The sequence below is a fragment of the Equus asinus genome, chromosome 21 (assembly GCF_041296235.1).
Source record: "Equus asinus isolate D_3611 breed Donkey chromosome 21, EquAss-T2T_v2, whole genome shotgun sequence".
NCBI lineage: Eukaryota > Metazoa > Chordata > Mammalia > Perissodactyla > Equidae > Equus > Equus asinus.
This window is the reverse complement of record NC_091810.1, coordinates 39,445,883-39,471,823: the sequence shown is the minus strand read 5'-3', so window position 1 is coordinate 39,471,823 and position 25,941 is coordinate 39,445,883. Positions and strand designations below refer to the sequence as shown.

Below are 25,941 nucleotides of genomic sequence, written 5' to 3'. Positions count from 1 at the left end.
GGATAAGAGCCTGCAGCTATCCAGGTCTAAGGAAACCACTTTGTGTCTGTTCAACAATTCTTTCTGTGAGAAATCTGATTTACAGCAGCAGAGTGCACAAGAACCCTCAGCTGCATGGCTCCATCACTAACGAAATGAGCACCTGTCTTTTCAGAGCAGCCATTGAGCGTAAACTTGGCTCCCTAGAGGAGTCCTCTATGTGTGAATTCTCTGTGTGTGTGCAAACTAAAGGCAAATTCATATGAGGCACACAGGCAATTTATAAACACGATCTGTTTAAAAGTCTGCACACTGATAGGAATACAGAAACAAATCACAAATCGGTATAGACACCCAGACTTTTCCCACAAAAGCCAACCTGTACACATGAAAGGGTAAAATATCACAAAAACAACACTATTGCAAAACAAGCAATGACAACACTGCAAAATAATAATGGGTGTGTGCTTTAATTATTTTGGATGTTAGTTGAAAGGAAAACAAGTTTAATTAGAATATGAGCCGATAAAAACAGTTATGGAAGTTCTTAAGGGGACTTCTGGACACATTCAAGAATCATGAAGGCTGATAACACAAGTTTTGAAAAAATTAGGCCTTATTTCCCATGATAGTTTTGTTTTTTCTTTTCTATGAATTAGGTGTATCACTTGTACAACTTGCATGCTCATCAGCTATGATTAGGGACATAGCAGGATGTGCATTAGACTCTCTGAAGACAGGATCCAGGAGTCATTCAATTTTGTCACTTTGGTATCTAATATGCTCCAGAGATGTCAAGGAAATGAACAAAAGAATGAATGAATGAACAAATGATTCGCTGAAATAACATTGTGAAGAATTTCATAATGGGGGGGCATTATCTTCAATAAAGACATTGATTTAATCTATAATATCTCTCAGAATAATCAGCAGATATTGAAAAGGAACACCTGCCTCATGCAGAAGTGGCAGAAAAAAAAGAATTGTCACAAAATATTGGGAAAGATGGTAACAAAGCACATTTCAAAGTTGGGCAGTCTACCAAAAAGGAAAAGAGAAGATATGAGAGGAACCAATAACAACAGCTCTACTGAAATTCAACAATAGGACTTGAGCTCTAAGACAAATTGATAACAGTAATAAAAGTAACAGCAATTCTTTACTGAACATTTACTATGAACCAGGCAGTATATATGCATTATCTAATTTAATCTTCAAAACAATCATTTAGGGAAGTACTTTTATCATTTCATGTTACAGACTGTAAAACTGAGGCTGAGAGAGAGTAAGTAATTTTTCCAAATTCATCCAGCTAGGAAGTGATGGAGCCAGGACTTAAATATGTATTTATCTGCCTGACTCCAGAAGAGGCCCTAATCAATAAGGCACTAGGATATACATGACTAATCATGGAAAAAGAAAGTTTGGGGATTTTTTCAATTTAGAAAATATGCAGGAGAACCGTAGAACTTTTATTTGTGAGCAAATGGCAAAGCAACTTGCTGTTAAGGAATTTAAATGTCGTGCACATTTACCACTCACATTAGTTTGAAGGAGAAATAAATATCCCATTTTTATTTTCTCTAAATAGTTATTTAATTCTGGTTTTCCTAAGTTTAGCCACAGAGGGGATTTAACTGTGAAACAAATCTCTCCCAAGGCCCATGAAATTGTTGGTCAGTCAGATATCCACAAATAGTCCATCAACATGATATGTCATTCTAGCAATGAAAGTTCAAAGCAAATTTTTAAGGCTACTGAGAAAAGGTAAAATGGAATCTTTCCAATATTCTTCCCTTTGCTCCCAAACCAAATTAGCAAAAACTAAAAATGAATTATAAATCACAGAGTGTCTCTTCATACTTTTTGGGGGGGGAGGGGGTCCTTCTCTCAGGCATGGGTCTAATATGTGTTCTCGTTTAAACCTCTGTTATAACTAGTTCCATTGTCCCCGAGGTCCCACATTCTCTTTCAATGTGTCTATCTTCAGTAAAACACAAATAGTTCAGCTTGATTGCACAGCTGATAAACCTTAAAGATAATAAACTAGACAGAGTAGCACTGAGATTCTAAATTAGACAGACCAGCAGTCATCCTCACAGTAATGGGATAAATAAAGCATGAACAATTAAATTAAATGACAATTTCTGATTTGAAGTTTGGTTTCTCTGCTTTTACATAGTAGAAAAATTAGGCTGTACTGGTCTTCCTTAGGAAAAATCTTCCTTAAAAGGGCTCTGTGTACTTATTTTTTTAATCTATAAAATACCTGATATATCAGCTACAATGTACCCACATCTACCTCATAATTAACTATATGCATGTATTGTCTGTATATTTTTTGTAACGTTATATATTCGAGATTAGTTAAACAGTTGACACTGGTTATAAAGAACTTTTCCTTATCAATTGGATTTAAAACTATTTTGGCAAGTCCCCAATATAAAATGGTTCAGTTCTGTTATTTTCTTTTTTATTCCTTCAAATCTTATAAGGTACTATTCTATGTCTGGTAGGGGCATGCAAGAGGTGGGAGGGAGGAAAGCAAGAGCAAGCCAACAGTACATTTTAAAAATAAGACCAATGAATAAGTATATTTTGAGTCTCTTCAATATATTGACTAGAAGTCTAATAGATTACTGAATGTGGGAACAGAAATTGCTGTTATAGCAACATCTAATGAGATTTCAAAAATTTAGTGCCTTGTAGGTTCTTTCACACTCATACTCTGCGTAGTATGATGCTATGCAACACATTTAACTCTCTTTATACCTTGGTGTTATAATGCAAAAGGAGACTCTTTTCTCCATGGCTTTAAACATTCTCCAGGAGCTGGCTCCCATGTACCTCTTTCACATTCCTGCTCAGAACTCTCAGAGAAAAGCTGTCATTTCTGGTTCTGTTCAAGTCAGACTACCTCGTCTCCAGGCATAAGAGTAAAAGGAATGTCTAAGATAACATCTTCATTTATTCATATGATTTTCATCTTGGACAGTATTAGAAAAGCCAATCATAAATTAGGAAAACACTGGGCTAACAAGACATATCTTATTAAATGAAATTTATGATGCAAACACAATAGAGGAGATAGTGCTGCAGACGAGGGTTATATTTTGTCATCTACAGTGTCTTTGCACATGACCTACACAGAGCAAGTCGTAAATCTGTTTCTGAGGAGGAAAAAGGAGTGACAGGGCTAAACTCCAAAGGACTCACTTTTATAAAAATATATAATACTAAGCATTTTTATAAGAAATTCCACCCTATTCTCTCTAAAAGAAAACCTAATCAAAGAATAGAGATGCAAACTCTAAATTCTAACTTTATTCCACTCAACACTAGAAAACTGTTACACTTAGGTTTTCAAAGAGGCACAGCTAAGACTTCTACGAAGCATTAAATTCTCTGGTGAGGCTGAGTTTTATTTCTGGAAGGAAGAGCTTCCATCTGGCTTTTCTTTTTCTTTTTAAGGAAAAAAAGTATATATAATTATAGGTTTATGGTTACATGTGTAGAACAAACTATATAAAGAAAGAAAAACAGACCATCAAGAAGCTAGTTATCACTAAATATATAAAGCTGGAATATTCTAACAATGCCAACTGAATAGATATTGTAACAAAACTGTAATTTAAATCAAGCTATCAAAATATTTCAAAAGAATAAATTTTACGATTTTTAAAATTTATCTTTAAAATGAAATATGATCATTGCTACTAATAATATGCCATAAAATAAATATACTAGACATCGCTTCTGTTAACAACCACTACAATTTCTTGGGAAACAGTCTTTACAGAGCAACTTAGATTAATGTACAAGAGACAGCTTTTCTTTGAGCCCTAACCATACTGTATGCCATTGTTTTCAAGACAGTGTTTATAAAAGCTGTAAGGATTATAACGTTTTAAACATCACCTTGCCTATATTTAGCAATTGTCAATACAAAATAGCCCTTCTTCACCTTCTCTCTGCTTCTCAGTTAGACATTATTTTTCCATCTCTATATAGCTTAACCATCTTAAATAAGAAAATAAGCAACATAATCTTACGCACAAAACCTGAAAACATTTCCTTTAGAGTGTACTATGACCTGCTGGACATCTGAAGATCAAGACAGGGATAAGGATTTATTAGGCGAAACCACACAGGACTTATATATCATGAGCTGTAGGACAGAGCTTATTAAATGATTTCACTGGTTGCATAACCGAAGGTAAAAGGGGAAACATTTCACTGACTGTGGTCAAATATGATTGTTGCCGCAGTAGATTAAAGGCCCCAGAAGAACCCTTAGTCAGGTCAGTGACCAAATGTCACTCCATATGATTTTGTTCTTCACGGGCATCTCCACAGTGCTGGATGTGTGAAGATCTAGCATGAATCCAGGTATGAATTTTGGTTTGCTTTCCTCTTTTGACAGATAAGCACTTTTGATGTGAAAACTGCATCTTCCTTATCAACAAGGCTCTAACAAACAGACTTCTGAAGAATTTAGATTTATAGATCAGGCATAGAAATACAGCAAGTATCCTCAATGTTAAATCAAATATGAAATAATCCAGGAAGTAGATACTGAATTTATCATCCATACGTTAGCTCTCCTACTTGCCATCCACCAAGGGATATAGAAAAGTAGAAAATGTAAGTTAAGCTCAAATTACTCACGTGTGCTTGTTAATATATCTGGTAACTATCTTCAGTGGGAAAAGGCTGCAATAAAAAGAATAAGATGTGATGATTATAGGTAGCTTCTATTTCCATAGTTCCAGCCCCTAGGTTTTATTTTCCAAATAGCCAAGGGTGGCAGCTCTCAAAAGGATTACCCTTTCCAAACTCAGGAAATAACAATGGAAAAAATAATTGTTAAATAAATGAAAGAATACATTGATATTTACCATATTATATGTTATTTAAATTTTATATGTTATGCACATAAAATTTTATTGATACATACTCCTAAAAGTTAAAATCTTGGTTACCTCTGGGTGATAAAATCAGAAGTCATTTTTATTTTTACTTTTATACTTTTATGCACTTTCTGTTATTCTGCGACAACCATGGAATGATTTTAAATTCAGGAGGAAGAAAGGGATATTCTCCCACCACCACACCTACATCAACAAGAAGAATAAGGAAGAAGAGAAAACAGAAGTATGATAAAAGAGCCTGCTTCATACTCTGCATCTGCCATTTTTCTCTTCCTGTTATCTCTGCTTTCCTCAGCAGAAGCCTTGAGTGTTTCCAGGGAAGGGGTCTGAGTCTCACCTCTAGCACTAAGCAGCGTGCCTGATTCCCTCCAAGACTTGGTTTTCCCTTCTATAGAATGAAAGTAATCGTAGAACTTATGTCCGAAGAAATCCAGGAAGATAATGCAAGTAAATCTCTTAGCACAGGGCCTGGCTCAAAGAGAGGACCCAACAACGTTAGCTGCACTTTTTTTTCACCCTTCCCTGATCTGGGAAATTTTAAGACTTATAAAATACTTTATAACTCACAGTATGCTTTAACAAACAGTAGGTAATTTGATCTATAAACTGAAAGTAAAAGGTAGAACTGGAATTCAAGACTTGTCCTCCCCACACCCACGTCTGATAACCAAATACCTCTTTTGAGTCGGACTGACCCAGTGGTGTGCTGGGGCCACCTCTAGGCTTACAAGAGCCCATTGTTAAATTTCAGGAATTTTACAAGCTAGTTTGCAGCCAACTCTGGTGGTCTAGTTGTTAAGATTCAGCAATCTCATTGAATCGCACCACCCGTCTGTCAGTTGTCATACTGCAGCAGCTGTGTGTTGCTGTGATGCTGAAAGGTATGCCATCAGTATTTCTAACACCAGCAGGGTCACCCACGCTGGACAGGTTTCAGTGGAACTTCCAGACAAAGACAGACTAGGAAGAAGGACCCGGCCACCCACTTTGAAAAAATTGGCCATGAAAACCCTATGAATAGCAGTGGAGCATTGTCTGATATAGCATCAGAAGGTGAGAGAATGGCTCAAAAAGACTGGGCAGGGTTCCTCTCTGCTGTACACAGCATCACTCAGAGACAGAATTGACTCAATGGCACTAATAACAACAAAGTTGTTAAACACAGACATTATTTTAAATAAGGTTATATAATTATGTAAATTATAATATAAAACTTACAATTAAAATATTCATAAAAGATAATAAAAATACAAAGTTCACCTCTTCCTAATTCTTTTACTATGATCCATACTCTTAAGGTTATTTGCATTTATTGTATTTGTATGCTGGAAATGCTGTATAGTGGAGTGCTACTGTGCATCTCTTCCCAATTCCACTTTCAGTAAAGTCACATTGGTACTCTCAAATCAGCCAAATTGGCAAATGCTACAAATCAAGGCTCGATATTGTTTTGTCGCTTTGAGCGTGATGGAGAATACGTAGATTAAACTTAAAGTGTGCCATGTCTGTAACTGTTATATTCTGAGTGGAACAAAAAAAGTAATGATATATTCTCCAGTATTTAAAACTATTAGACAATATTTATGACAGAATTGCACTTGTTCATCAGTTGCACACATAGCCTGGCTGTGGATATTAAGAGTTTGACAAAATCAGCAAAAGTGCTGTATGGGAATCTATTGGTCATCTGGAGTTTACAATAAAGAGTAGTGATTATTTTATTATTATTTATCAATTATAGGCTACACATCCTTTATTAACAATAAAAATTACAATAAACACACACATTTTTTTTCCTGGAGAACCAGTGGTTAAACACTTACCAGCACACATGCAACCAACCATTGTTTTAAACTACGAGCCACCTAAAGCTCTTGGCAGAGCCCTGGGCTCATCTTCAGAGGAGTAAAGTTGGGTTGTAAAATGTTTTAAAATCAGCTGAGTCTACCCAATTGTATTACTATATTTAAATACAGTACACTGAGGATTCCCCTCCTGCATGATGATGAAGTGAGCATATAAGAAGTTCCACCATTATTATGGAAAATTTACTGGATAGAAACACAAATTAGGGCACATCAAGATAGCTTTCCACAATTCATGAAAACACTGGGGATACAAAAATAAGTAAAATATGCCCCTCCCTGCCTCCAAGGCAGTGGAGCAGGGAGGACAACCACATCACCCTATAACAAAAGGGGAGGGGCACTGGTAGGTATAAGGAGCTATGAGGAGACTGGGAGAGAGCCAGGAGTTCAGACGTAGACCAGGATAATGCACTAATGTCATTTGCCTCATATCAAACAAGAGAAAGGAGGGAAGTCCCAGGGAGAAGGAGAAATCTGGGCAGTATGTCCTAATAATTAGGAGAAAAGATTCTATATTCAGACAGCGTGGGCTGAAACCCAGGCTCCCTTACTTACTAACTATGTGAACTTGGCAAGTTTCCTGGCCTCTCTAAGCCTCTGTTTCCTTATCTGCAAAAGGATGACAGTACCTCCTGGCTCAGAGCATTGTAGTGAGTGAGGATCAAATGGGACAACATATGTAAAGTGCTTGACACAGTGCCTGGTACACAAAAGTGGACAACAAATGTTACCTACTACTGTGATTGTTGTTATCAGCCTTGAGTGTTTAAAAGGTTGTCTTTAGGTGGTGGTGTTGTAGGGAGAGTGCAGGAATTTGGTAGAGGGCATTCCAACTAGAGGAAAGAGAATGAGCAAAAACCAGGACATGCTGAGGGCCAGTTAGTAGTACCGAGGTACCAGAACATTTGTGCAGGCCCAGGCCAGGCACAGCCACAGCAGAAAAGGCTGGAAGACCAGCCTGGGGCTTTGTCAGAAGAGTTCAAATACACACCCACTCCTCATCCTCTTCTGAGAAAAACAAAACAAAGTTAAATTTTTAAGATGATCTTATCCTTTTTCTCCTGACAGATACTGTAAATTGTGCCTTTGATATATTTGTGAAGAGCCTATAAGGAAATGACAAATCAGGCAATATTACATATATTCATCAGTATCTTAATTGTTGTTAAATACTAACAACACCTAAAAGTTGATCTGCACCAAGATTTACCACTCTGACAAAAATCCACCTGGAAAAGACTACATGATAATTAAGAACAACCACAGATTTGTGGCAATGCAAGGCATATGAACAAGATTTAAACTCCTCCCTAAGGAATAACTGGGTGATGTTTATTCTGTAGATGAACAATGTGATTATAACAATGGAAAAGATTGATGAGATTTTTTTTTTACTGTGGGAGCTTGATTTAGCCAACTATCCCAGATAATAGAAGGATGCAGAACTGAGTAGTCCAGCACCACTGAAAATTCTTTGTGAAGGGTAACTAGCACACATCTTCAGTGACCTGGAAAAACAGACTGCAAGTCAAGTGGGCACATTAGGCAGCTACAAACTGACATAGAAGCAACCAGAATAGAAGGAAAAAAATTCTAAATTAACCACAACTGAATTCAACCAAATTAGGGGGAAAAGAGACAAGGAGAATCATATTCTTATCACAGATAAGGGAATAAATGGCTCCCTTTTGTAGTCTTTTGGGCCTGGGGGTGTTATTTGGGTCTAACAGGTAATTTTTAATAATCGCTCTTGGCCAGGAAATGAAGAACCAATCTGGCCCACCTCAGTAAACACACAAACTAGAAGCAAGGCAAGATGCAAGGCAGGACTAGTCTTTTAGAGTCTTCATGCTTAAAGTATAAGGAGATATCACCTAGGACACCATATTAGAAACACAAAATCTGGGGCTGGCCCAGTGGCCCAGCGGTTAAGTTTGCACATTCCGCTTCTCGGCGGCCCAGGGTTCGCCGGTTTGGATCCCGGGTGCGGACATGGCACCACTTGGCAAAAGCCATGCTGTGGTAGGCGTCCCACATATAAAGTAGAGGAAGATGGGCACGGATGTTAGCTCAGGACCAGTCTTCCTCAAAAAAAAGAAACAAACAAAATCTTGGGCCCCACCCCAGATCTCCTGAAGCAGAATCCGCATTTTTAACAAGATCCACAGAAATCCAGGCGATTGTTTTGCATATTAAAGTGTAAGAAGCACCAATCTAGAGAGCTAGGCATTCATTCATTCAATAAATAAACTTTCAAAATCTGTACTGTTCAATATGATAGGTAGCCACTAAACACATGTGGCTATTTAAATTTCAATTAATTTTAATTAAAACAAATTAAAATTCAGGGTTTATTGCACTAACCACATTTTAAGTGCCCAATTAACACATATGGCTAGTTGTCTACCGTGTACCTTTGCGTCATCACAGAAACTTCTATTGGATAAAGCTGATTTAGGGACTTGGCACATATCACTGAAGAAAGAAGATGAAGACCCCTGTACTCATGAAGCTTAGATTATGGCAACAGGGAGGCAGATAATAAACAATAAACAAAATAAGTGACTAAATTAAAGGGTGGGTTGAGCAGTTTGATGCTAAAGACAAAAATTAAAAATAGAGCAGCCTCAAAGGGATCAGGAAGATGGAAGGGCAGTCGGAATTTTAAAAATCGTGGGTTTAGTGGGCTTCATTGAAAAGGTTACCTTAAAGGAGAGGTGGGCTGTTTGCCAGCAGGGAGCATATTCCAGACAAAGGGGAAAGCCTGGGCAAAGGCCTTATGACAGGCATGTTTGAGGAATAGCAAGGGAGCCCACGCGGCTGGAGGAGAGTGAGAGACAAGGCTGAGTAAAAGGGTAGGAGCGCAGAGGAGGAAGGATCCTGGTAAGGAGAAGGGCGTCCTTGTCCATTGAAAAAGGACTTGAGCTTTTACTTGGAGTAAATCGAGACCCCTTGCAAGGTTGTGAGCAGAGGAGTGACTTTCTTCGACACCATCTCAATGTTACTCTAGTTCAACAGAAAAGAACTATAAGCAAAAGTTGTTTGTTTTAATTCAAGGTCATATTCAGGTCTAGAAAGACACTATCTGCACTGGCAAAATGACTTTGTTTACAAGTTTTGGTAACCACCAGAAGCTTGTTAATGATACACAAACAGAAGTCATTAAATTTATCACTGTGAAATTCAGACAGCTTTTCAGAGTCTCCATTAACATGCAGTCACAAGGCCTTACAAGTTACCACCCAGAATCTGGAGCCACACTTGTTATAAACACTTTTAGCAAATCCTGAGGCAAGCAAATCAGAGTGGCCCAACTGCCAGAAAGGTGGAACTCCGCCTAAGTGTCTCGTCCTCCAAACTTGTTGATTCCTTTGTTACTAATCTGCATATATTTCTTAAACACATAGAAATCTGTTAAATAGCCCTAAACATTTTTTTTAACCTAACTCCATCCCAGATAAAAGCCCAAGTTTTTGAAATCAAGGTATAGAGTTTTGTTTAAATTGGTTTTTCCAGAGTTCTCAGAAACAAGGACATATTCTACCCACAGTTTAGAATGTTGCTCTCCTGTAAGTAATCCAATTACAGTTCTAAAAACTACAGGTCATTGCAGCCTGTCTACAAAATGTCATCATCAGCCTAAGGGCCTATGTTTACTACACGAAAGTTATATTGAAGAGGCAGTCCTAAGATGACTGAGAGCCATCACCTGGAATTTATTCTCTGGGGATCACCACTGTAGGGGAGGAAGACCCTTCCTCTCCATTACCTGGGTTCGTCTGGCCGGAGAACGAATTAAATTCACATGAGACAGAATAGCAGGAGAAAATTAAATAAAGCTTTATGAGGACCATGGCCCGGGGCCTTTCTTCCCAAAGGAAAAAAGGGCACCGAAGAAGTGGGGTGCACACAGTGGTTATATACCCCCAAACGGGGTGTTTCACATGTGATTGAAATGTCCCTCCCACAATAATCACAAGATTGCCGGTCAGCACAGCGCTTGACGGACACAGCAGATAGTGGTCTGCTATCTCGGAGGGCGTGGCAGGAAGCAAGTCTATTGTCTTGAGCTGGGTGGTCACAGGTGAGCGCAGCAATCAGTTCCTAGCCTAAGGAAAGATGCTTAATCCTTAAAGAAATGCCAATGTTGGGAGGGGGAGGGAAGTCAGTTACAGGAGGTTACCAGACAAGCACAATAAACAAATGCAGATTTAAGTCCTTGCCTTTGATATTGATTAAGAGTTTCTAGAGACAAAGTCATCTCCCCTTCTTCCTGGTAGAGAGGGAGATATCTTTACAGATGGAGAGTTCCTTTACAATGTAAATGTCTCTTACAAAGGGTAAGAAAATTCTACTTCTCAGTTGCTTTCCTGTCTGCAAAGTAACGAGCCTCAAATAATCATCATGCCAAAGAGACATATCTTGGGGTGGCCAATTCCAGTCCCTACACCACCAACCATGATGCAGCCAGAATTCTGGAAGAAAAATAGAGTAAAGTGACCTTCAGTAAATTAAGTCAAATGAACAATAAATCAAGGCATGCCAGGTCATTGGGAGCTAACTGCTCAGATGCTCATGGCAAGTGAGTGAATCAAGGAGCATCATTTTTATGCATCTGGGCATAACATTTTTAAGCTACAAAACCTAAGAGGAGATCTCTAGCAACCAAATTACTACCAATTTGAGTGAGGGAAGTCCAAAACTGTAGCTGCTTTATTATTTCATCAATTTATTCATTAAATAAGTATATATTAAGGACCTCCTATAGGCAAGGACTGTGCTAACTGCTGAAAACACAGAAGTTCATATGCTACAGTAGCTTGTCCATGTGAAGGTTACAGTTTCAATTTTAATCTTCTGATAGTTCTCTCTTGGAGTCAGGAACCTTCTAACATTAGGATTGCTGAAGAGGTCTTCTGTGGATGGTAAGGATTCAGAGACCACTTTAGAGCAACAGGAACAGGAGACATACTAGCAGGTGAATCTTCACAGGTATACACATACCATAACGTGTATATTCTCCACCTTGAGCCCAGAGCACCTAAGAGTCTCTTTGGCTTCCCTCATCCACCCGCAGGAGTCAGCCCAAAGATTTGAAGCTCCCCTCTCATCTCACCCCCTTTCTGGTACAGCAAAACCAGAAAGAGCAGAGAAAAACCATTAGCTCTATCAAAAGCTCTAATCTAGGTCTGCAACTAATTAGCTGTTAATTTCAGGATAAATTATTTAACCTAGCTGAGTTTCAGTTTCCTCATGTGGAAATTGAAGAGATTAGACTAAATTACTCCTAAGAGTTTAAAATTCCTTGAAGGACACAGAATTAACTAACATCTTTCTATCTACTTTCTCAGTATTATCCAAGAAGAGGTCACGGTCAGACAGTGGTGATTTGATATTTCCCCAGTAAAAACTAAATTTGAAGGTAGGTTCTTCTTTTGCTCCACCTTATTCCTCCACCTCACTCCTTTGGCTCCTAGGTAATGTTAAACATGCGTGTTCCAACAGATAAAACCCCTCCAGGTCTTCAGTGTGACTTTTAATCTCACTGCTATGGAAAGGCAAATCAAACGAAACAGTCAGAGACAATGCTCAAAATTTTTGCTTCTAAGTTTTGTAACTAAATGTTCCTATCATGGTAGAGAGACTACACAAAGGCACTTTAAAGTTCCTCTTGTGATTCAAGGGGCTAGGTAACAATTGGCCTGAAGAAAACTTAGCTTTCTGCCTTGACTAGGCTGGTTTGTGCAACAGTCTTTCCTTTCTAAAAACAACAATAGTGGTTTCCATCTGTTGTCTTATGGAGATAAGTATTAAATTATTAGCAATTACAAAGAAAAGGAAAAAAGTTTTATTTTTTTGAATTTATATTTCATCAAAACTACAAAAGCATTATGTTGGGGAAGTTTGAGAAGTTTATTAGGTCAATCTAGGCTCTAATATACTCAGATTATTGATTCAAACTTGTAAGCGCAATAAAATCACATGGGTCATGGAGGCGGCACCAGCTGAAAGTGAGAACACAGATCAACTATCTGAGGCTTGGGGGTTTTCTTACTAGCTTGCCATTATAAAACCATTTTCGTGGTCCCACCTCAAAAATCAGCCTCCCTTTTTCATATACAAAACTTTGGCCACTCTGAAAAGTGCTATGAGACTGGGGTGGTTACAACTTGGCTGTGGCATCCAAGCGCTTAGGTTCCAGTCCAAGATCCACCCAGGGAATGTTGTTTGGCCTGGCTGCGCCTTTCTTGGTTTCCTTATCTGTAAAGCAGGAAAAATAACAGTGTTTCCCAAAACCTGGCGCATACAGCACTGGGATATAACAGATGATACTAGATTTATATGAGTGGCTTTCTTTTTATTTTAATAATTACGTGTTTAATTCAAAGCATATTAAAAATACATATAACTAGAACATCAAACTAATTGCTTAGAACAAATCTAAGTTAAGGGAAAGAGAAAGTGGGGTCCAAATAGTCCAAGTTGATGAGAGAAAGTAAACTTCACAGAAAAAGTCTAGTTAATAAATGTAAAGAAATAACAAATGCAGAAAATCATGATTTTTGTATCATGAAATGAAATAATTGACTTAGTAACAATCACCAATAGAAGAAATGACTGTCTGAAAAATTAATGGAGAATTTTACAATGGAATGGTCAGGCTGTCACCTGCCAAACCCACTAATGAATCTTAGCATCACTAACAGTGGTCCCAAACTGCAGGTGCCTCCTGATGAATGCAGTAGGAAGCACCGAGCACCATCTATGAAGCCTTCTCCCCAAGATCACTTACACTAAGTCAAATCTAGAGATAACTTCCAGTATAAGAAGCAAGAGGCATGGAGGAACAAGTTAGATAACACCACAGAAAAACAAAATTTGGGACCTTCTATAGGACACGGGACGCTGTTTCTGTAACAAGTCTAAGGCTGGAATGGAGGCAGGATTTCTCTAGATTAGTAGACTTAAGGGGCATTTGTCATGTGATGTACAGACCTTGTTTGAACTTGACAAAAAAAAAGAAGAAAAACAGTAAATGACATTTTCAAGTCAGTTGGGGAAGTGTGGCTGTGAAGAGGGATTAGAGAATACCAAATAATCAATTTATTTTGCTAGATGTGATAGTGGCATTGTGGTTAAGTACAAAAATGTCCATATTTTTCAGAGCTACATTCTGAAGTACATCAGAGTAAAGGGAAGGGAGGTTTGGGAATGGTTTTAAAATACTTCAGAAGAAAGCAAGCAAGAGAGAGAAAGAAAGAGGGGGCGGAAAGAAAAATAAAAGGGAATAGATGAAGAAAATGTAGCAAAAATCTTCATAATTATTGACTCTAGGCACAGGACTGGCTACATGATTTGCAGGGCTCAGTGCAAAGTAAAAATGCAGAGCCTCTTATTCATAAATGATTAAGAATTTTGAAACAGTGGCAGTAGAGTTTTAAACCAAATGTGGGGTCCTAATAAGCCATGAGTGCCGTACAACTACACAGGCTGCATGTCCATGAAGCCTGCCTTATCTATGCTCTGGGTATATGGAAATTCTTTGTACGATTCTCTCTACTTTTGTGTACTTAAAATTTTTTCATAATAATTTTAAAAGGATTCGCTTAAAAAATTAAGAAGTAAAGATATGAGAACATGACAAAAATCATAAAGGCGATAGATATGGGGCTACAATTTCTAAAACAGAAGTTATGAAAAGCATTTAGAGTGGTACCTAGCACAGATCAAATGCTCAGTTTCACTCCTACTAACACTGCTATTTTACAAAACCTATACTTGTAGCTAGTAAGAAACACCAGAATTTCCAAGATTTTAGGCAGAGGTTTCTTTAGACACTTGGTGAAGCCCTTACTGGGAAATCTACCTATATAGGGAAACCAATCAAGTCCTAAACTTAATTCTTACAGTTGTTCTTACTACATTTTGCTTCCTGTCCCCTAGCCCTCTCCAAAATTTTACTGTGAGCGAGTTCTGACTGTGGGCTACTGCAGCACTCGAAAGAGTTACATTACCAAATTGAAGATGCTTCTGAAAGCCAGGCTCTCCTTCAGCAGCCAAGCAGCATTCCTTATGGTAGAGAGGAAGGAGTAACAGAGTGAAATAAGTTCCCGTGGGTTGCAGTCTTTACGAATAATACTTCAGGTTTTTCAGGATGGAAAAGCCATTTGCAAAATTCAAAGGAGTATACTGGAACCTCACTCTCCCCTTTGTCCCTTTAATTTGGACAAATTAAGCCCTTTTTTGATGGCAGTATTTCATCTAGATTTTTATGAAGAATCAGTGCAAGAAGGTCTTAAAAGCACGATGTTATGGGAAAGCTAATTTCTTGCTTTGGATTAAAACTGTCTCAAAAGAAATAAAATGTAAAAGTTAGATTATTGTGCATGGCCTAAAACGTTCGCTGAATCACAATAAAAACATTCATTGCTTCACAAAACTCAGAGGCACAACAATTTTACCAGCATCTACCATAACCCTTTACCTAAATCGAGTTTCACAGAACCAGAGAATTTCTTAGCCTTTTTTTGTTGTTTAAATGTTGGATTGGAAGTACTCCTGAGAATCAGTAGGGTCAGCGAAAATCTTATTTTGCACAAAGAGCAATTTAGGAAAAATGTATAAGTTTATGGACCAATTTATTTGTCCACCCCAAATGACAATAGTTTTATTGAACCCCATAGGGAAAAGGACCATCTACTTTGTTAAAAAGCACATCACTGAGAAAATGGCCACCACTTTTTTTGACACCATAATATTAATATCTTGGCATGTTTGAGATGAAGCAACACAGATACAGTTTTCTAATTGTTAATCTTTAAGTAGATTAAGGGATATACACAGAATTAAGAAGACTACACGTGACCCAAGGGCCAGGAGTAGTAGAGATGTGTTGGTACTTGTTGCATCTATTAAATATTTATATGTGAATATGGGTATCTGTTGTCAGATGGACTGTTTCACAATAGTCATCCCTATTCAGCCATCTTCCCCCAAATCTGATGGCAACAATACACTAGGAGCTACTTACACTTTATTCCTCCTAGAGCGAAAGCCTTTGCTTCTCCAGAGAGCCCGTAATCAGCTGTGGCCTGGCCCAGACGGGTGACCCAGCAGGGAGGGAGCACACACATGAATCAGTAATATAATGCAGAGGCAGGGATTCCTCTCCCTGGCAGCCCTTCTCTGCCTGCCTTCTCCTCTAGGGCTTCCCCTCTCTGCCCTTGTGTGCATTCTGCACAGTGGAGGTCAAAAGTCAGTTTAGAATTTACTAAAACAAGGTTTAATACGCTCATATTAAAATTGAAGAGACTATCCAGAATCTTCACCTTCCAAGAGATGGACATCAAATCTGTGCGGTCACCATTCCTCTTGGGAATCTTGACTTATCTATCAACTATCAATACTGCTGGACCTTCTTCCACCTGTGTGCATCATGGATATTAATCACCCCTGTTTACTCTTGATACATTTCCTAGTTTTTCATAAATCTGACAAATGCAAATTGCAAAGATAGAAATACCCATCTATTATCTATAGATAGGTGTGATCCCATAATAATAATAATAACAATAAACCACTTAAAGGATCATTCCTCACTGATTTTCTTCAATGCCCTTGTTTGGAAAGCATTACTTCTTTTAAGTCAGTAAAATGCATCTAATAAACTAGAACAATAACTTAAAGATATAACAAATGTAAGTATGATGATGATGACGAAAGTGAAAATTTCAGAACTATTTGTGGATTTCTTAAATTATGTAGGAGAAACTGAAAGCTATTCAGCAAAATTCATATATTCTTCTTTCTAGACACTCATTCTCATTGCGCAGACCTGCTTGTGTGGCAATATGACTGAGTTCTAACCAAGGAAATATGTGCCAATTCTGGGTTAAAGCTTTTAAGAAATGGGTGTAATTTCTTGCCCTTTCTTCCCTTTCCACTGGCTAGATGCAGACAACATCAATGACTCAGGGGAAAGCAGAAACTCAAGATAGGAGAAGCCTGGATTCCTGAATCATCCCAATAGGAAAACGCCTTCACCAGGAGCATCAATACCAGACTGTTATGTGAGTTAAAAATAAACTTCCATTTTTGTTTAAGCCATATTATATTCTAAAGTTTACATCCTGAAGCAGCTGGTGTCACCCTAATTAATCAATGCAGCAAGTTAAGGGGTTAAAAGCACACGTTCTACCTGAGACATCTCGTTGTGGTAGAAAGACCAGAGTTAGAGACTAATGGAATTGAAACTTAAATATTTAAGGATGAAGCCATAAGAAATATGGGAGGAGGGAGGTAAACTGGAGTATAAAAAACCAAAACTGGCCAGGAGTTGATTACTTTTGAAGCAGGATATGGGTACATGGGGATTAATTACACTATTCTGTCTAGCTTTACATACATTTGACATTTCTTACAAAAAAAATTTAAACTATTAAAACTAAAACAATATGAAGGACACTTGAAAACAATTGATAGGATATTTGAAGAAGTCCCTACAGGCCCAGGATGGGAAAATTTGTGCATCAAAAAGATTAATGACTGAGATGAATTACAACATATAAAAAAAGTTTATATGATACTTTAAAAAAAAACCTCTTTGGTTACTAACTGGAGGTAAGTAAGCATTGATTCATTAATCTGAAAATTGAAATATGGTAAAGAAACAAGTATTTTCCTGCCTATATGAACTCTATTTCAGGGTAGTCAAATGGTTGATGAGAAAAAAGTTCTTTACAGAAGAATTCCATATAATAAATGCAGGAAGAATGACAGAATCACAATACCGCCATTTTGTAGCCCCTAATGAAATAAGGCCTATATCCAGATACAGGAAACTATCAACAGACACTAAACTCACGTGAAAGCATACTGAGGAACTTGGTAACAGAAGAACAGGCTGACAATAGTTGAAGCTACTGATTAATCTTGGCTTCATTAAAAGAAGGACAATCCATCATTATGTGCTTCATGCTGTGATGCAACAGGACATGACAGAGCACCACCTATGAAGTATTCTTGCCTAAAAAAACTTACAAAAATCTAATCAAGACTTTAGACTAAATACCAAGCAATTGAGGGATAAGTTAAACACTACCACAAGGATACAAACAGCCAACTGCATAATATAGAGCAAATGACCCTGTTTCTCCCACAAAACAGGGACACTGGGGAGAAGGGGTAAGAGAAGTGTCATAGAATAAAAGACTTAAGCAACACAACAACTCACTACAGTGTGTGGTCTCATTTGGATTCCAAATTAAACAAAACCAACTACAAAAGGACATATTAAGGAATTATTGCTAATTTCATTAAGTGTGATGATGGTATGGTATTTAAGTAAAGGGGGAAAGGTCCTTATCAGTTAGAGATACACATTGAAGAATTTCAGGTGAAATGATGTGCTATCCAGGATGTGCTTTAAAATACCCAAGCAAAAAACGAAAACAACAGAAAAAAGAAAATGGGGATAGATGAAATAAGATTGGCAAAATGTTGATAATTATTAAAGCTGGGTGATGTATACATGGGCGTTCATTATGCTATTATTTCTACTTTGGTGTACATTTGAAATTTTCCACAGTAAATTTTTTAGACACAAGGTCAGAGTCAGACAACGTTAGTTGACCAGCTCTTCCACTCCAAGCTGTAGGAAACTGAGGAGATCAGAACAGCCGTTGCCATCCTCCGTGTCATGAAGCGGACATGCATTTCTTCTATTAGTGCTCCAATATTGTTTCTGCGATTTTCTTCGAAGCCACTGACATCCATTCTGGGAGTTTTGATACTGACCCTTTCAGTGTTGACACGTGTGCAGGCCAAAACAATTGTGTCCCAACCACTACCTACCTAGAGTGATTATGTGACCATCCATTATGAGATATACCCCAATTTCAGAGATCAAAAATGTGCATTTAAAAGTCTATGAAGAAAGAGACTTAGAAAGGTTATGATAACAAAAATGTTGAAGACAATGAGATTTTCTAAATACCTACAAGTCATCCCCTACTTTGGCTTCACAAGCATCTTTATCTCCCGTTATTCCTGGGTCATTTTTAGCTTATACGTCTCACAGGCTAAAACACCTCCATTTTTCTAGAAGCTACAGCAACTGCCACTGGGTTGGCAAATAGGCCCTCAAAAGGTTTTTGATGGATGTTTGTTGCATGAATAATAAATATGCAAATTTTAAGCCAGAAAAGAAATAAAACACATGCAAAAAGGCGGGGGGAGCCTAAAGCCCTTCTGTACAAAGTTCTGGAAGCTAATTTGAGAAAATGTATCCAGGAGTTGTGTGTGACCATTTTCTCCAAGTAGAGTCAAAATTCATGAGGCAGAGTGAAAGTTAGGCTGCATTTAATGATGACTAAGAATGCACACCTGCTCTATGGAGACGCTCTCTATGCGCAAGCTGTAGTAATTTCCATATACCACCAGAAGAAATAAGATTGAGAAAAGACTTTTGTTGGAGCCTAAATAAGAAGTTTTCCTTCAAGTCCATGTCCTGAGAGAACTTTCTATATGCGTGAGCTAAACAAAGGTATTATATTTTGTTTCCTAACAACCTTCAGATAGGATATAAGACATATACAAATGCTGCTTAATAACAAATCACGGTGAACAACATTTACTGAGTTTTATTGTGCACCAAGAACCAAACTCAAGTTCTTCACAGGGCTGCCAAGGCTGAACTGTGCCTTCTAGCTTTACCTATAACATCTCAATTAATCCTAGCAACAACCTTGAAAGGTAATTACAGCACCATCTTACCCACATTTTCAGGATAAAGAACAAGAGGTTTAGAGAGCCTTGGTAACTGGCCCAAGTCAAACAGCCGGTAAATAGCATATCCATGATTCACACACAGGGCTATGGAAGACCAATGCGTGGACTTGTGTTTTTAACCTAAACACACCAGTGTTATGCAAATGAACTGTGATGAAGGATGGGGGCAGGGAGAGAGGTCCTAAACTGCCACAGATAATGTATTTTACAAAATACAATAAAAATTAATTACTAAAAAAATGAAATAAAAATAAGGGCATTCGAATTAAAACCCCAAATTTGCTACTATTAGATTCAACAGACAAATTTACTCTGTTAAATTGCTCACAAGTTTCCAAATTCTTATTCTTAATTTCTGTGAGTATTTTGTCACACGCTGGCAGCAGTGCAAGGACCACCCTTTGAGTAGGGCTGCACTACACTAGACTGTCAGATCCACGCTTAGAATGAACACTGTTTACAATAAGACTCCACAGTTCCTCCATCTATGGAGAGGTTGATAATTCCTTTAGCTGCTACTTAATCTATTTTTTTTTAAATTAAGATAATTGTTAGCTTTTTAGTCTATCCTAAAAATACTTGTCCAGAGACCAGATACAGGTTGCGAAGTAAACAAAAATAGAGAACTTTTCAAATTTTGTGCTGCTTTACGACATAACTGCTATGGTATTTTGATAAACGTTAAGGGGAAAATGTGAAATACATTTCCTTGCCAAGAGAACACTGAGTAATAGTGAAGACAGACAGAAAGGAGGATCAGAAGCACCATATGCGCCCCCCTCCCGCCCTCCACAGGGAAGGACTCCTTCAAATCCATCTTGAGAAGTGAGTAGCAGTTGGGAAACAGAAAAATAAGTACTTAAGAGATCTCAAACACAAGGTGACACATGGAATTCTTCAACCTGCCTTGCCTCTTGAGAAGCTCTCAGTTAAATAACAAAAATGACATCCACAATACACTCAGACACAAAAATATGTCTTGGGAGGGAAAAGTGGAGAGGGGAAGAAGACAAAGCTTGGATTTTTTTTTTTTTTTATGTGCTCTAAAGTGCTAAGGTAATTAAAAAAAAAGTCACCACAGTTCTTGTGACCCTGCTATGAGTTGATGGTCAAATCCACGGCTTCTGAGGCTACTCAAGAAATTAGCGAGGGAGGCAAGGAAGGGCACAATACAGAGGAGAGAAATTACTAGAAAGGAGTCAGCAATCCGGAGCAAACCCAATCTGAAGGAAACAATTAGAAACTGGCACAGGTCCCAAATCAATAAGCGGAGGTGGCTGGGGCCAGGGAGCATAATGGCTGCGTAATGAAAACTCAGATGCAGGTAACTCAGCACTGGGAGAACAGCTCTTCAGTGTCTCTGTGGCTGAGGAGAGGGTCATCTATCAGGAGGCTGGAACAGACACATCTGAACAGCCCTCACAGCCCAGCTAGTCTCTGGTGTCACAGCCCATGTGAACAAACAGTGCTGGTGTGGTTTTCCCAAATCCTATGAGAAATAAAGTCCTCACAGCTCGCCTTGTCAAGCCTTGAGTGCAATCTCAACAGGAAAAACACCTCTTACAGAATATGCAATGGATTCAAAGAGCTTTGGAACTGTACTTCCATTAGCTCTAATGGAAGCTGTGCTGGTAAATTCCCCAGCTCTGGGCTGAACAGGTGTAATTCAGTAATGTAGCTGTAACTGAGTGATGTCAACTCAACATAATTTGTAATGTTTTCCTAACAAATTATCTTTTTTTTTTGAAAAAAGGTATCTGTGATTCCATGTGATAAGTTGCTTTAAGAGGCTAACACACAGTGCTAATGATAAAGATCTTTAATTGATGGAAATATTAATAGTAGCATTGGCTAAGAATGATCTTAGCTGATTATACACTATTAACCTTTTAAACATAACAAGCTTTAATTTTCAAATAGCAAATGTTTTGAATTTGTAACTCATGGTCTATAGGAACTTCTGTAGATATTTCATCACTATGATTATTCTACTGGAGAGGCTCTTTATAAACTCTGCAATTTAGCCATTCCTTTCTCTGCCCAGTTCTCAAGCCAGATCTGCATCTGCCTATGACAAGGCTGGTCTTCTTGTCTGGATTGCCTTTGCCTCTCAAGTCTAGTCAAGACCCTTCTCCCTGAAGCTTTCCAGACCTATAGTCAGAATTACTTTCTCTCTTGCCCCATACTCCTGTCACCATATTACAATTCAGATCCCCTTGCACATGCTATTCCCCTGTTACTACCCCTGGTTAAGGCCCACTCATCCTTGGGGTTTCAGATCAATGTCCTGCCTCAAGGAGAACTTCCCTGCCTCATATTAGGGTACATTACACATGCATTTTCATACCACTGCATTCCTTTCCTTTGTTACACTAACCACAGCTGTCATTAGCATTATTTTGTCTTCCTGTTCCACTAGGATTAGGTTATAGCCAGGGTCTATGTCGAGTTTTTTTTAAACCTAGTAGCAAGCACATAACACTCCATATCTGAAGAACAAATGAATAAGTTAGTGGATGAATAAACAAGCAAACATTATCTCTGTTTCTGTCTCTCTTTCCCTCTGTGGGTCTTCTCCACCAGATTGTGACCTCAAAGGCAATACATTCCTCATTGTCACCATCGTAATGTCTACCTAGAGTTTTGCACATAATGGAGATGAACAAAACCCAGTTAAATTAAATTGAAATTTTTTCTATTGTAGAATTAGCATTAGGTTGGCCATAGGGAATTTAGTCCCCAGAGCTCATCATGTTTCATACCACCTGCTATCTATTGACCATCATCAAGCCACAACCATGTGACAATCACTATGCAGGATATTGTGCAACAGAAGTGAATGCTATTTAGAACCAAGTACTCTATAGTTTCAGGGTGATCCCCATTTATGATTACATTCCTGATTCATGCCAGTTACTGGGGAATTATAAAGGTTGACCAAACACAGATGCTGTCCTTGACGAGCTCAGAGTCTAGTAGAGGAGATAAAAATGAAGAAAAAAATATCAGGAGGTAAAACCCATGAGTAACATAAGAGGGGTCTCAATAAAGACTCTTGGCGTTCCAACAAGGGACAGAGGGGATGTAGGCTCAACTAGGGGTAGTTTTTAAAATGAGTTCTACCCAGGTGGAGATGGGGATTGGGGATGCAGGAAAAAAAAGTGGGGAGGTAGAGAGCAAGGGCGTTCATTCCTTGGTTCAACAGATCTTTATCACCTCCTCTGTGAGGCATTAGGAATACAGCGGTAGGTAAATCTAAGTCTATTCTCAATGGAGCTTACATTCTAGTGGTGGAGACAGACAGAGGCAGACAATCAACAACGCCAGGTGGTGATGAGCACTCTGCAGACAAACAGGGCAGAGAAAGATGCCAAGCTTATGAGAGTGCTCCCCTAGATGGGGTGGTCAGGGAGGTCTTCCCATGGCAATGACACTGAACAATGACCTGAATGAAGTGAGTGAGTGAGCCATGCAATACTCCATGGGAAGAGCATTCCCAACAAAGAGAACAGTGATTCTGTCCACAGAGGAGGGAGTGCTGACAATTTCTTTTTCAAATGGGGGTCTTTGGCCATGTTCTTGGGGGTCTGAAGGTTCTTAATGGGATTTTTTAAATTTTGTTTTCATTTAGAAAACATTTGTTTAAAATGTTCCAGATGTATTCTAGATCAGCTACTTGACACCTAAAATATGGGCACCAGCACCAAATCTCTATGCCTGGGTTTGCATTTGTATTTGCATTTGCGGTTGTGGTGGTGTCAGGTAGTGCTATTTTAATTGTCACAAGCCAAAGATAAAAGAGGCAGAATTACCACTTAAATGATGTTTGTGCCCTGAGACCTCAGAGTAGGGGTAGGGTACAAATGAATTGTCCTAGTAGTAACAGCTGAAAGTGTTAGAGGAAATTGAGTCATCACACAGTCCAGGCTAAAACAGGCTTGACAAGCTGTATAGAACTTTTGACATAACAGACATCCCATATTGATATTTCCAGAGATGATTCTGTTTAAACAAAACAACATCATCCATCATGTTAAATTAATGTTGCTAATTTGAATTTGGTTTTGTCATTTTGATTGCATTTAATTTGTAAATGTTTTTTGATTTCATATTTGTCTAAGAATTACACACATAAAAGCTTATATCTAGTTTTACATTTTTACATGTTTAGTAACCAAATAATTAAAAAATTAAGTTAACATTAAGGATTCGTAAGAGTGTTTCCCTTTAAATGACATCCACATGTTATTTAAGTTTGGCCACAGTGAAAAATAGTAGCGGAAATAGTCCTTGTTTTCCAGAACCACCACCAGGTAACAGCTCTTGGTGGTTTCCAATGAACCATACAGTAATTACAGGAAAGAAAGGAGGTAAATATCTTTGGTAGGAAAAAATATCACAAATCGGATACACCTAACAACTGTAACTTTTCTTCTCTGTACACAAAGGCCATAATTTATGTAACATATAGGTGAAACCTCCTTCAGAACATCCCACCCATTGGAACCTTAAACAGTGGAGAAGTACATGGGGGAAGCGAGAGGGTGAAGAAGCTATAATTAAAGGTTGACTGCACTCCCCGGGCAGATTAATCACAGAGCCAGATGAAGAGTCAAGCGTCACTAAAAATGCAAAATAAATCCAGCTAAACATATTTCACCTGCAAGGAAAAGTTTTCTCACAACACAAGGCTGTTCTATGCCAAGAGAAGTGAAGGAGAGCCAAGACAACTGTCTGAAAAGCTCAGGCAGTTGGTGGAGAAAGGCTCCTTAGGCCATAAGACCTTATAACTGTAGTAAGAGTTAGCATCTGGAGTCAAACTGATCAGAGTTCAAGAATCACTTCCAACAGTGATCAGCTCTGAGACCTGGCAAGTTTTTTAATATCACACAAAAAATAAAGATGAAATAATACATTATACGGTTGTTGAAAGGTTCAATGAGATAATCCACCTAGACCATTTAGAACACTGTTTGTCATGCAGTAAGTGCTCGTAAATGTGAGCCATGATCTTTACGATGCTACTGCTCTGTCATTATACAAGCACAAGTCTCCACAGATGACTCAACAGACTGCTTTAACTCAACTCTACAGCCCTGGAAAAATGCCTCTATATTTTACATACTCCACGATGGCTCCAGAGGATTAATCACACATACACAAGTAAAGTATATTGAAGATTATCCTTAAAATAACCATTCTCATTTACACAACCCAACAACTTTACAGGGGAGGTCCCATTATTATCCCTATTTTACAGATAAACAAGGTGCAGAGAAGAGGATGGACTTGCTGAAGGACGTACAGCTCATAAATGATGTAGCCCAGGGTTTGAGTCCAAGTCTGGGTCCAGAATCTACCTTCTGAATCACCACACGACGCTGTTCCTCTAGGTAGATGTCCTTCCTCTGAGTCCAGTAAAGAGGAACACTGGGAACTGCTGATCACACACACATAGTTGCTTATTCCTCTAGATTTTCCACCTTCCATGTGTAGAAAACTAGGGTGCTTCATTCCTCAACGAAGCATTGCCCTAAATTACAATTTATTGTAATGCTGTTAGCTACTACAGAGTCAATTAAAAAATCATCCATTTAAACAGTGTTATAGTAACTTTCATGAAGGAAACTTAATTTGAAAATATTGTCCAACATTTTACAAACTGTTCCATCGACCACAGCTAACTCAATTAATTCACACTTGAATTTAGTTCCCAAAAAAAGGATGCTTTGCTCTTGTCAGATAATGAAAGCCATTTAATTCAATGTGGGTTTTTTTTTTCTCCAGGTAACACCAACACAAACTGAATACCCACAAAATGAGGAAAATCAGTTAATTTTGGGTGCCTCGTTACACCCATTCCAGTGCTTTTTTTTAAGAGAGTCTGTCATAGAGTATCCTTTTCTCAAATTATCTTATCAGAGTAATATTTTCATTTGTGAACACATTCTTTTTAAAGTAGGGGGAAACAGACAAATGTTTCAAGGAACCTTTGGGTCCCACAAAACTGTTTCAAATGAAACAACTAATGATTGTCCCTTTGAAGGATCAAGACTCTGGCCATCAGGGCATTGAGGGCAGGGAGCAACTGTATAGCTCTGTACTTTACCATAGCTGGACAGGCCGCTGCCCAACCCCTTAATGAGATACAGCGGAGACAGTCAATTAGGAGCCAATTCTGTGGCTCAGGAAACAAAGCCAGCAGCAGAGGGAAGGCTCCCTTCAGCTGGAGCTATTTCCCAGCAGTGCATTGCCGCTACAGTCCAGCCCTGTCATCTGTGTATACTCCTCATTAAGAGCCATATTATGGAACATTGCAACTTTTCCAGCTGTAAGCAAAGGCAGCACCCTGGAACTGCCCTGTGGCCCGGATG

The 25,941-nt window shown here is 38.4% G+C and overlaps 1 protein-coding gene across 3 annotated transcripts in view; it reads right to left on the bottom strand.

Annotated features, from left to right (window-relative positions):
• FHIT (fragile histidine triad diadenosine triphosphatase) overlaps positions 1 to 25,941 on the bottom strand; it is a 1,353,587-nt gene that overhangs the window by 1,170,367 nt on the left and 157,279 nt on the right. For all 3 annotated transcript variants that reach the window (XM_014868751.3, XM_070492769.1, XM_070492770.1), the window contains one exon: positions 4,648 to 4,692. The gene's annotated coding sequence lies outside the window, so the exon portion shown is untranslated. The remainder of the gene's footprint in view (positions 1 to 4,647; positions 4,693 to 25,941) is intronic.